This window comes from Spea bombifrons, chromosome 5 (assembly GCF_027358695.1).
Source record: "Spea bombifrons isolate aSpeBom1 chromosome 5, aSpeBom1.2.pri, whole genome shotgun sequence".
In the NCBI taxonomy this organism is placed as follows: Eukaryota; Metazoa; Chordata; class Amphibia; order Anura; family Pelobatidae; genus Spea; species Spea bombifrons.
The window spans coordinates 30,968,037-30,980,040 of NC_071091.1; positions in this window are offsets into that span (position 1 = coordinate 30,968,037).

The following is a 12,004-nucleotide window of genomic DNA, read 5'->3' on the forward strand; positions in this document are numbered from 1 at the left end:
ATTGTAACAATGATGGGCTGTTTCTTAATCTAAAAAGTCTTTTAAAATATTACATAAATCATATGTATGTCTTTACTCATATTGGTGCACGTTAATCTGCAAAAAGTACTAGATATGAAAAGTATTACATATATGAGAACACTGCAAAACACCATACTTTATAGGTTGTATGAATTTAAAATGAATTGCAGCCAATAGAAAGCTTTGTTTGGGAAGCTCACCACAAACTTCATGTGGCTTAAGGGGGCATAAAACTAAGAAGTTCAGTGGTCATGTTTTGTGAGTTTATGACAGGGTCTTGTGAGTTGAATGTAAACTAGCATGTCCTTACCAGAACTTTACAAACTTGCAAAACTGCAATAAAACCCAAACATAGTGGAGCAGGGGATTAATATAAAACTACCCTATGAGAGATGTGTACCCCAAGCTTTACCTTCACTCACCCTTTTCCCGATCCATGTTGGATGAGGAGGTTGAGAATAAATGACATGCCCTTTATAAACCCTTTGGAGAGTCCCAGATCTCATCCCATGCCACTCTCCCTCGCATCCCTACAACCCTTAGAAAAGGGAGTAGATAGTAGACATGGTTCATAATTATCAATCTCCAATTTATATACAAGTCCGCCTAATGTTGACTAAAATGATAAGAGTGATTGTAGGAAATATAGCAATATATTCGGTTAGCCCTGTTTTTTTGGTTGTGCCTCACCTTAGTTATTTCTAACTAGGCTTCCACGACCTGTCAAAATGCATGTACATATTAAGCATGCATATCTTATAATCATAACAGTTTCCATCGCCTCACCATTGTGTGTCTAAGAAGGGGAAAAAAATTCTAGTTGACATAGATCATTGTCACGGCAGGAGCTCATTATGGCCAATGTGGTTCATTCTGTAGTAGATAATGTTAATGTTTTCTGTTGTGAATAATTCTATTTAGCTTTCAAATATTGGGATGAAATCAAAACTATATGATTGCATATGAAGCCATAAATGACTGTATGTAGTGTAATAATAAACATGCATTCAATGGCATATAATTTGATGTAATGAAGCTTAGAGGCTTCTTTTTTAAATGACAGTCATGTGTTATCATTGTAAGGGTTACATTGTAATTGGTATATTGCATTTGGGGCTGTCTGTTCTTCAAAATTCACTTGTTGAACTTCTCAGAAAATAAAAGGAATAAAATTAGAAAATTGACTAAAACATACCTATTTATCATTATTTTATGATTTTTACAATTATCACACCTTTTGTTGGACATATTTGTTGGTCATCCCATTCGAAAACCATTGCAGTTATAACAGCCCCACTTCTATGAATCAATCAACATTTCAATTCATCTCAAAGGTGATCAGTGGGGTTATGACCAGGGCTCTGTGCAGGCCTCTACACCAAACTCATGAAATAATGTCTTCATGGACCTTGTTTTGTGCACAGGAGCACAGTCATGCTATGGAACCTCTTCAAGCTGGAGCCATAAAGTTGCAAGCATACAGTTGTCTAGACGTTCTTTATATGCTGTAGCATTAACATCACCCTTCCCTGGAACTAAGGGGCTTAGCTCAAACCCTGAAAAACAGCCACAGATTATCCCTCCTTCACTAAAAGCATCAGTGATGTATCTTAACATAGGCCGACTAGGCCTGGGGCGGCAGGACCAGGAGAACAACAGTTCTCATAGTACAAAACCGAGGAGCAGATCGGCCTCTTAATCAAGCCTCTCTGTGTCTCTTTGCCATTTACAAGGCAGTTGTTTGATCTCCCCAACAGGTATATTTACTCTGTGGACTTTGTCTTTAAGACACGGCGTCCCTATATGTGGCATCATATCCCAGCACTATGCTTCTTAAAGGCATATATTGTACTTTAAAAGTTGAAACCGGAAGGTGGCGGCTTGGGGTGCTGCCTTAAGTACAGTAAGTAAAGTACAGTAAGTAAAGTGCCAGGAAACAGATGACCAAACACACACACCAGGACAGGCTCTGCGACACCGACACCCAAACACACACACACCAGGACAGGCTCTGCGACACTGACACCCAACACACACACACCAGGACAGGCTCTGCCACATGGACGCCCAAACACACAGACACCAGGACAGGCTCTGGCACACTGACACCCAAACACACACACCAGGGCAGGCTCTGCCATACCAACACCCAAACACACACACTAGAACAGGCTCTGCCACACTAATACACATCAGGACAGGCTCTGCCACACCGACACCCAAACACACACACACCAGGACATGGTTTGCCGCACTGACACCCAAACATACCAACACCCAGACACACACACACACACCAAGATAGGCTCTACCACACCGACACCCAAACACACACACACCAGGACAGGCTCTGCCACACCGACACCCAAACACACACACACCAGGACAGGCTCTGTCACAACAACACCCACATGCGGACGGGCTAAGCTACAACATTTTTTTTTTTTTTAAAGTATTTCCCACCCTGCTTTGTTGTTGACTCCTCCTTTTGTGTTTTTGCCCCTTGTGTATTGCCCCAGCCAGCACTATGTGTATTTATGCCCCCAGTATTCTATCTGGGCGGGTCAGCAATATGTAAAAGTTGTATGTGCCCTGGAAAACATGGCCGATGTGGTCACTCTAATGTCACCACACCCTTGTGTATTGCTCCCAGCTAGCCCTACACTGTAGATTTATCCCACCACCCAGCCCCCCTTTAGTATTGATTTATGTGATGCCTCCAGCCAGCACCCCCTTGTGAATTAATGCCCCACAGGCTTGCATATTGCCCCCCTTTAGTATCATGTCAGCCCTGGCACCAGATTCCCTCAATCACACATATCCGTTCATACAACCCTCCCCCACCCCTCACCTGAGCTGCAGATCTCTTTATGCCTCTTGCAGACTTCTGCGGGGGCCGCAGGAACGAAGCAGGGTCATGTGACGGTTGCTATAGGCTTTTGCCCCACATTAAAGATGGCCCTGGCGATCGTGCAGTCACATCGGCCCCTTTAGTGTGCGGGCCAGCCCACCAGGAAATTTCCCAGTGAGCCAGCCCGGCCCTGACTGGGCCTATTTTTAGGTAGAGGCCTGGAGCTGCAGGTCCATCAGCCCCTACGGTAATCCGGCCCTGATCATAGCGCTATTTGGACTAGGTATTGAGGGGACCCCAATCAATCCAGAGACACCTTGTTTGTGGGTGAGGCCCTTTGGGAAGGCCCCGAAACAGCAAATTCCCCAGATTATTTCAACAAAAGGGCATCCCAGAATCAGGCGCCAGAGACATCATCCTGTTTAGAAAACATTTTAATATATAAATGTGAGTTGGTGTGTGGACCTTGTTGAGCACTGTGTGTATTTTTAAAAATCATTGTGTGTTAAAGCAATTATGTCTTTTATCTGATTTAGCTTTATATAAAGATGTTTTTCTTTAAAAAAGTGTTCTTGTTTTCATCTCAACATTGTTCTTGTCTGATGTTTGGGGTGGACTGCTGTAATAGCTCACTGTATAACCGCTGTACACATTACTCTATGGCTAGCTACAGCGCCATTGCGAGTACAATGTAGCGATATCCCCCTTTCCTCCATACAATGCTGGCTTTGCCTCACAATGAAGGCGTTAATTACTGGGGTCACAGAAGAAGAAAGCACGGTCTGGTGGGTGAAGCCAGCTAGGGTATAGGTCATCTTGTCACATAAATACCAGTTGAAAACCAGGCAAGCATCCAGTGAAGTCTGCTAGATGTGCAAATAAAAGTTGAACCTAAGCTGTAAGCATTAGACCACATGTTATTGGGGTATAGAGCCTACATAGACCCTTATCACCCCTATCACATTTCCAGTGAGGTGAGGGGGTTTAATACATAATATGCAATTCTATGGGAAGCATGGGGCACAGGCACTGGAAAGGGGTGAAATTGTTAAAATACCCGCAGGGGTAAAGAGTTGACCTAAACCTGCTGCCCCCATCATTTGTTCATTGGGTTGGGAAGTTCTCCCCCCACACCATTCCTTTTTTCACTCTTTACTTTAAATCAACTTGACTGCAGCACAGTTGAGTCCATACAATTTTATGGTGAATGGGCCCATGTGGAACTTTGGGCCCTGTCATAAAGACTACTCTGTTGTTGAATTACATAATGTTATTATACCAGTATATTGTTTTTGATCTATTTAAAATTTCTATCATTTTTTTTTAAATTCAGCCTCAAGTGTAGAAATGCCATTACCATGACTGGGCTGATATTATTGATCATAGTATTTTTGGTTGTAATTTGTCTGAAGGCTCAACCGCAATTCTGTGTAGTGAAATTAATAAATACTGGTTATTTACCCTAATCTTCAAATAATAATTACAATCATATACAGTATCTATCTGTCAACACTACCATTACTTATGGATGCATAACTATTATATATGGCAAGTACAGCATATATGAAGATACCAAACGTCAAAACGCCATTCAACAAATATGTTTTAGCTACAAAGTCAATGTGTACTTTACAAATCTAATGCAGGTCAACCAATGGATAGCTCCAGCCATAAAAGCTACCACAAAGATAACATGGATGAATGACATATTGACTTATAAGTAAGGTCTGGTGGGGTAACAACTCTAATTATGGTTAAACAGAATTAGTGGTAGGGCATCCTTGCATCTTCAGGAGGTCACCAAGGGCCTTAAGTATTATCTTAAATTTCCAGACAGGAGAGCTGGATTTCACCACAGAGTACTTTAGCCCCCCCCCATCGTCTGAAAAATCTTAAAACTAATTGGCTGCTTGAAGTAGACTTCCCCATACATCTTCAAGTGGGCCACCACAAAAATGTAAGAGGCCTATGTTGGTATCTTATGCATTAAAATGCGCATGATGGCTGGAGTGTAACTTTTTAGAGGCCCACATTAGTAAGTGTCAATGTAAAAGCTCCTGTAGCAATGAAACAATTACCCTGAATAAATCTCATAATAATTCGCAAACATTGGTGAATTCCCCATATTGTAAGAAGAAATAATTCAATGCATGACAGAGAGCAATTACTGGAAAAATTAAGCCTAACAGGAACTCTTAGTATGGAACTAAAGAACAACCCAATAAGAGGAAGTATTGAGAAGTCTTAAAAAACTAGAAAAAAAAATACATGGGCCATGCAGTTTCACTTTGAATAAAGCTTAAAGGAATAGTCATGTAAAAATGTTGGCATCCTTGTCCCTTTGACTAAATTTCTTTCTGTTTCTCACAGTCTTCCCTTGCTCTCTAGAAAGTGTTTCATAAAGTGTTTCAAAGATGTCTCATGACTCAGTAGTGTATACTGCAGGAGTTATTCATTCTGGCAAAGGTTTGAGCCCCAAGATAGATGGACAGGGGCTTTAATGATCCCAACAGTGAGGAGGCTCAGGTATAGACAGATATAAATAGCCACTGAGTTTGGAAAGCATTGCAGGAGTTGCCAAATACCTGTATAGCTAATGCTGCAGGTTAAGACAGATGTCACAGAATGTCAAGACAGGTATGCAGAGGAGCTAGTTAGCCAAATCCTGGTCAGATGAAGCCAAGGATGGTACACAGAGCTGGTAGCCAGGACAGCCAGGTATGGTACACAAAGCAGATGAGGAAGGAACAAACTCGTTAGACAGAGGGTAGTCAGACAAGCCAGAAATCAAAACTTCAGGAATAACCACAACATGATGCCTCTGCGTAGCAGTTTCGGATTTATATCCGCCCCATGCTGCATGTCACAGGACTACTGCCTTCTTGATGGGACCGCACAGCAGACAGTCGTCAGGTAAGTACACACTGCATAGCGACCTCGCACCAGCTAGCAACTGTCTGCCTACCGGTAGTGGGTATCACCTTGAAATTTTGGAGTATAAAGTACCAGTATATGCTGAATGCTGCATGATCATAGGTGCCAAATAACTGCAGCACGCCTTTTATAACATACTGTACATATAATGAACACCACAACCAATGTTACATTGTAATAAGACTGTTGTCTTATTGGTTGAGAAACAGTATATGGTTCTCTTTGCGTCAGTCCATCTGAAGAGACAAAAGGAGAAATACAATTATACCAGAACAAATTGTAGTTTTTATCTAAATCTTAAATAAATTTCAAAGCATAGCTGTATATATAGCCTTTGGACCATTATGGACTGTGAAAATGTATTTAGACAGCCATGTACAAGAGTCCAAGACTGTTCTGGCACAAAATTGTCATGCCAGAAAGAAGCAGTCATTATCCGTCAAACTCCATGGGCTTGATTCCGTGACCAATCTAAAATCTACACATTTGCACAGAATGCTGATCACACACTAACATCATACTTATAAGAAGGCAATTTAACTTCCAGGACATATATCCAAAAACATTTGCAAACTTCTCACATCAATCATGCATATCACATAATCACAGCAGAGCATGCATTGTTTCTATATTGTCTCATAAGATCAAGGGAGAACTTCTAGTTGACATTATCTCAAATGCTTGCTACATCAGAAGCAATTTGGGTCTGTTTGAAGTAAAACAGTACTTAGGCATAACTTGAATTATTGGATTCACCTGCAGTTATATGAGCTTACATTATAACACTTGCAAAACAACTCAAAGATTTACTAAAGTGCAAATTGCTTGCTGAGACCTGCCACTTTAAACTTGAAAAAATTAAACTTCCAACTCCTACCCATCATACTCAAACCACATGTATTGTTTAAAAATAAACTAGGGGAGTTATGACCCTTTTGGGGGCATCCTTGCACTCCATCCCTTGTCCACTAGGGTGAGAAATGTTAAAAAAAACTGTTGGAGGGACATGGACCCAGTACAGTGCCTTTTCCATTTATTCCATCCCTGCCCTGTAGGATGAAGTTTTCAAAGTTAAAATAAAACAAACCTTAAAAAATCTCTACCTACCTCCAACCACATCTTAGGGTTAAATCTACCCAAGCCTATATTGGCACTCAACAGGGGCGCCGTGGGGGGCTATTGGAGCTGAAGTCGCCAAAACGTAATAGCCCGAATGGAGACTCTGGGGTTTTAGCTGGATAAAAGGAGACCTATAATCTCCCTTACTAGGAGGCCAGTTGGTGAGCACCGATATAGTACATCATATCCTGACACCAGTGGCATAAAAGGGGTGGTACGCCAAGAGTGCCACTCACCAGGAGAGTGTCAAAACCGCCTCCTGTGTCGGTCCAAAATTGTTCCCAAAGGGCCAGTCCAAAGGGCCCTTTGTTAACAATTTTGGGCTGTCCCACGGAGGCAGGATCAGCAAAGGTTACATTATTTGCAGCTGAGCTAAGTGGGGGGGGGGGGCAAGGGTGTTTATGTGTAAAGGTGTGTGAGCATATCTGTATTAGTGTGTGAGCATGAATGTGTATGTGTAAGTGTGTGAAAGTGGATAAGTGCAAATGTAAGAATGTGTACAAAAATGTGTGCCAGTCCATATATGAGACAAGGGAAAGATGGAGAATGCCAACTATAACAATGAATAAGAAGAGAGATAAGGAGAGAGATTAAGATAAAGAGGAGATAATTAGAGATGAGAAAAATGGGAGAAATAATGAGAAGCAGGAGGGATAATGAGAAGGGGGAGAGATAATCAGAAATGGGGAAATGGAGAGATAAAGTAAAATAGGAGGAGAGATCAAGAGAAATAGAAGAGATCAGATAAATAAAAAGAGGAGATATAATAAGAAAGGGGAGATCAAAAAGGGAGAGATAAAAGAGAGGCAGTGAGAAAACGGAGGAGTAAAGAGGTGGAGAGATAAAGAGAAAGATGAGGGGAGATACACAGAAAGATAAAGAGAAATGAGAATCAATAATGAGAAAGGGGAGAAAGAGGATGAGAGATAAAGTGATAGGTAAAAAAATAAAGAGAACAAAGAGATAAAAAAGAAAGGGCATTGAAAAAAGAAAGGGGGAGATAGAAAGGAGAGAAAGAGGAGCAGAGATAATGAGAAGGGGTATCTAAGAGAAGGAGGAGAGATAAAGAGAAAGAAGAGAGAGATAAACCAAAAGTGAGAGATAATGAGAAAGGAGAGGATCAAAGAGAAATGTAGAAATAAAAAAGAAAGGGTATAGTTAAAAGGGGTAAAGAGAAAGATGAGAAAGGGGAGAGGTCATGAACGAGAGGAGAGATCATGAGAAAGGGGACAGAAACACTGTGTTTGTGTTTTGAAAGAGTTTGTATGTTAGAACAAGCAGGTGTGTTAATGCAAGGGCAAGTGCAAGCAATGATGTTTATGTGTGAGGGCAAGTGTGAACAGTGGCGGAACTACCGGGGTCGCAGGGGTCACGTCATATTGCTAATTTTGTCCAATTGTGTGTTACCTACTTTTATTAAAAATGTGAGTTTGTATTATTATTTTTAAAGGTGGGGGTCATTTTCGGTTTTGGCTAAGTGAACCCTGAATGTTTTGGTCCAGAATTTTCATTTTAGTTCATCCCTAGAATAAATCTAGGGAATCCTGAATTTGTAGTCGCAAAACTTTCTAGGCCCAGAAATCAGTGAGAGGAAGAGTAAAGGTTTTGTGTCATTTTACTTTATTTTAATCTGCATATTTTATTAAAGGCCATATTTTTTGTCACAGTGAAAAATGAGTGCGGCCCGCGCACGTATACAATTCTGATGAAGTGGCCCACTGCAGAAAAAACTTGGACACCCCTGGATTATGCCTTTTGTACATGCGCCCCTTTTTCTTTGATTTTTTACAGATATGATTCAATATGTAAATTGAATTTGTTGAAAAAAAATTGTTGGGTAAAAATCATGTTTTTTTGGGGGGTGAGGGGGTGGGGGGGCCCTTAACAGATTCTCGCACCCGGGCCCCGAGGCGTCTAGTTACACCCCTGAGTGTGAATGTGCATGTATGTGCGTATGGGCAGGCATTTGTACGGGTGTGTACGGGTGTATGTCTATCCATTACTGTCTTGGGCCTAAAGGGTACAGAATGAATAAAAGGTGTGCCTGAGCCAGACTGAGAGGAGACCACTGTGGGTGCAGGTTAAGTCCTGTGGGTGCAGTCTCGGCAAGTCATGTTGGTGCACTTTGGGTGGCTTGGCAAATGCTGTGGGTGCAATCTACATGCTAGGACAAGTCCTTGAGTACATTTTATAAAATGGGATGGCACTCAAGGTGCATATGATAGCTAGGGAATCCCTTTGACTATTCTTCATGTATTCTTGTTATTGTTAAGTTAGCATATACTCAATTTTAATGCTGTTTAATTTTGAATTCTTCCATACTGTCATAGTACTGTGGAATGTGCTGAAGCTTGATAAATGATATGTAACATAATAATGTAGACCTTTGTCAGCTGTTATACGTAGGGAAAAACAGTGCTTCTCCTGAAATCTGAACACAAAGCAAATTTGAACGAATAGTGTAAGTGCATTCGTTTTTCATTAAAACATATCTAAATATTAACTGTCTTTATGATAAATCTCATGATTTATACACTTTGATTAACTGACATTTATTACCTTCAAAGTTTAAATCCCTGATAATTCAGTTTATAATGGCTTAGTGAAGAAAGAAAGAAACAAAATCTAAAAGTGCTGATCTGCCTTATTGATTTTTATTCATGGAAGGGTAACATGAGCCATTACCGATATATATATATAATAAAATGTGTGTATAATAGAGTTATAGGAGAAGCTTGTGCAGTGGGATCATTTTGGTGCATTAAGTGAAAAGTGTTTTAGTTGAAAAAGATGTTGCTGCTAAGTTTAGGTTTGGTATTTTTGAGTTTCAAAGTATCAACAATCTTAACTGGCAGCTACATAAACTAGACCATAATCTTAGTAAATATTTTATTTAGTTCACTACTAAACTGGTAATTTGTTTTCTTACTTGTATGCTGTTGGACATATCCTTACCACTGTTTCATAAAATAGACCTGTTACATAACCTAAACTTTCATAATACCATAGTATAGAATCTAACTGGGGTCTCAAGATGGCGCGAGAAATTCTCCACCATGTAACCACTGGCTTCTCCTGGGAAGGTATGTTAGAGTAAATGCATGATAGATTGCAATATGAGCTGCCCATACACATGTGAAGAGTGAATAAGTCTGAATCAAACACACACACACACACACACACATATATATATATATATATATATATACACACAAATAATACTTAAAAAAGAAAAAAAAAACCTTTAAGATGTGCCCAAACATGAATAAGACTGGAAAACAATGGGTATGTCATTGTAATTTGTGTGGGTGCAGTAAATGAGAAAGAATAAAATTACAACTAAACACAAACAATGCAGAACTGTTTCACGAAGTGTACAATAATTATAAACAGTCCTGTCACAAAGGGGATAATTCAAATTTACCCAGTGCATGAAATTCCAGCATGTGGTGGGGAAGGTTCTTGCCCCTGCCTGCAGATGACTATGTCAACCTGTCCCATCTACAACAAACAGCTAATGTAACTCCAGAATTCTGTTAGCTAATAATGTCAGTCTTCCATGTTACCGAGCAGCACAGTTCTGTGATGGTAGTATGCACGATAGAAACACAATAAAAATATCACAGTATGCGTATATTTTGTAGACTTTGATCCAGAGGCATACAGGATATTATTTGGTCATCAGTTGTTAAGAAGGTGTTAATACTAGGCCTAGGCCATAAATTCAATGAGCAGATAACTCTCCCCACTGTCTCGGCCAGGGCTAGCCCTCCCTCCTGACACTGTGTTTTATGCAATGAGCAGCATGGTATTAACAATATTAACCCCTTAAGGACAGAGCTGTTTTTTGTACCCGTCATGACAATAGCCTTTGTAACATTTCTGCAGTGCTTATGTTATCTGTACTTTTCTTTTTCAGTTACTGTACCCACACAAATGATATATTGGGTTTTTTTCAGGACAAGAAGGGCTTTTGTTAGCGGTCACAGAGCGCCCTGGGGTGGGTATTTGGTGTCGCTGAATGCCTCAATATAATGGCATTTCAGCAACATCGTTTAAGCTTCTTTAACCCTTTAAGGACAAGGTGCGGTCCCTAACCCCATTGAAAACAATGCATTTTGAGTCCGTACATGTAGAGGCTTTGTCATTAAGGGGTTAAAATAGGCAGCAGACGCCATTTTAATATGGCGAACGTTGATGCTCCGTGTAGTGACCAGACATGGTCCCTGCTGCAGATTTCGGTGTTGCCGAATGCCTCGACATTGAGTCACTACAGCAACACTGTTTAGAAGAAAGTGATCTACACCCATTTAAGCTTGCCAGGCACGTCAATTGTTGTCAGGGGGTTAACAGAAAAGTAACATTAAAAAAAAAAAAAAAAATGTCAATCAACAAGTTGTGTTTGAACTTTAAAATTGTACTTTAGAGTTTGTGTCTTTCCACTTACCTTACTATCTGCAGATAAGGAACACAGATGTACACACAGGAAGTACTACATCATCCAATATGGAACATAACAATTAAATGTTTACAAGTAAAACACAAACAAGGTTACATGAAATATTTCAAACTGTGTATCTGCTGTTTGTTCATCCCCATTAAATCCAGAACCATGCTGCTTGCTTATACCAACCTGTATTATCCTTGTTTTGCTTGTTGAGTATAACAGGGACATCTCTCACATCAAAGCCATTGAGCCATACCATTATTATTTATTGTTTTATATAGCACCATCAAAGAAGATGTAAAGTCTTCCTATGTTGACCTAATGAAATTTCTCAACTTTCACAAGAGAGTGGACCATCTTTTGGAAAAATACAACTGTATCTATTTTACGTTTGGTTTTTGTAATAATACTGAAATACACTATATGGACAAACTTATTGGGACACCTGACCATTACACCAACATGGATTTTTATTACATTGCATTCTAAATACATAGACACTAATATGTAGTTGGTCACTGCTATGCAGCTATAACACTTTCCAGTCTTCTGGGATTGCTTTCCATAAGCATAGCATTGTCCAAAATGACTTGTTATGCTGAAGGGGACATACCAAGACATCTTGGACAATA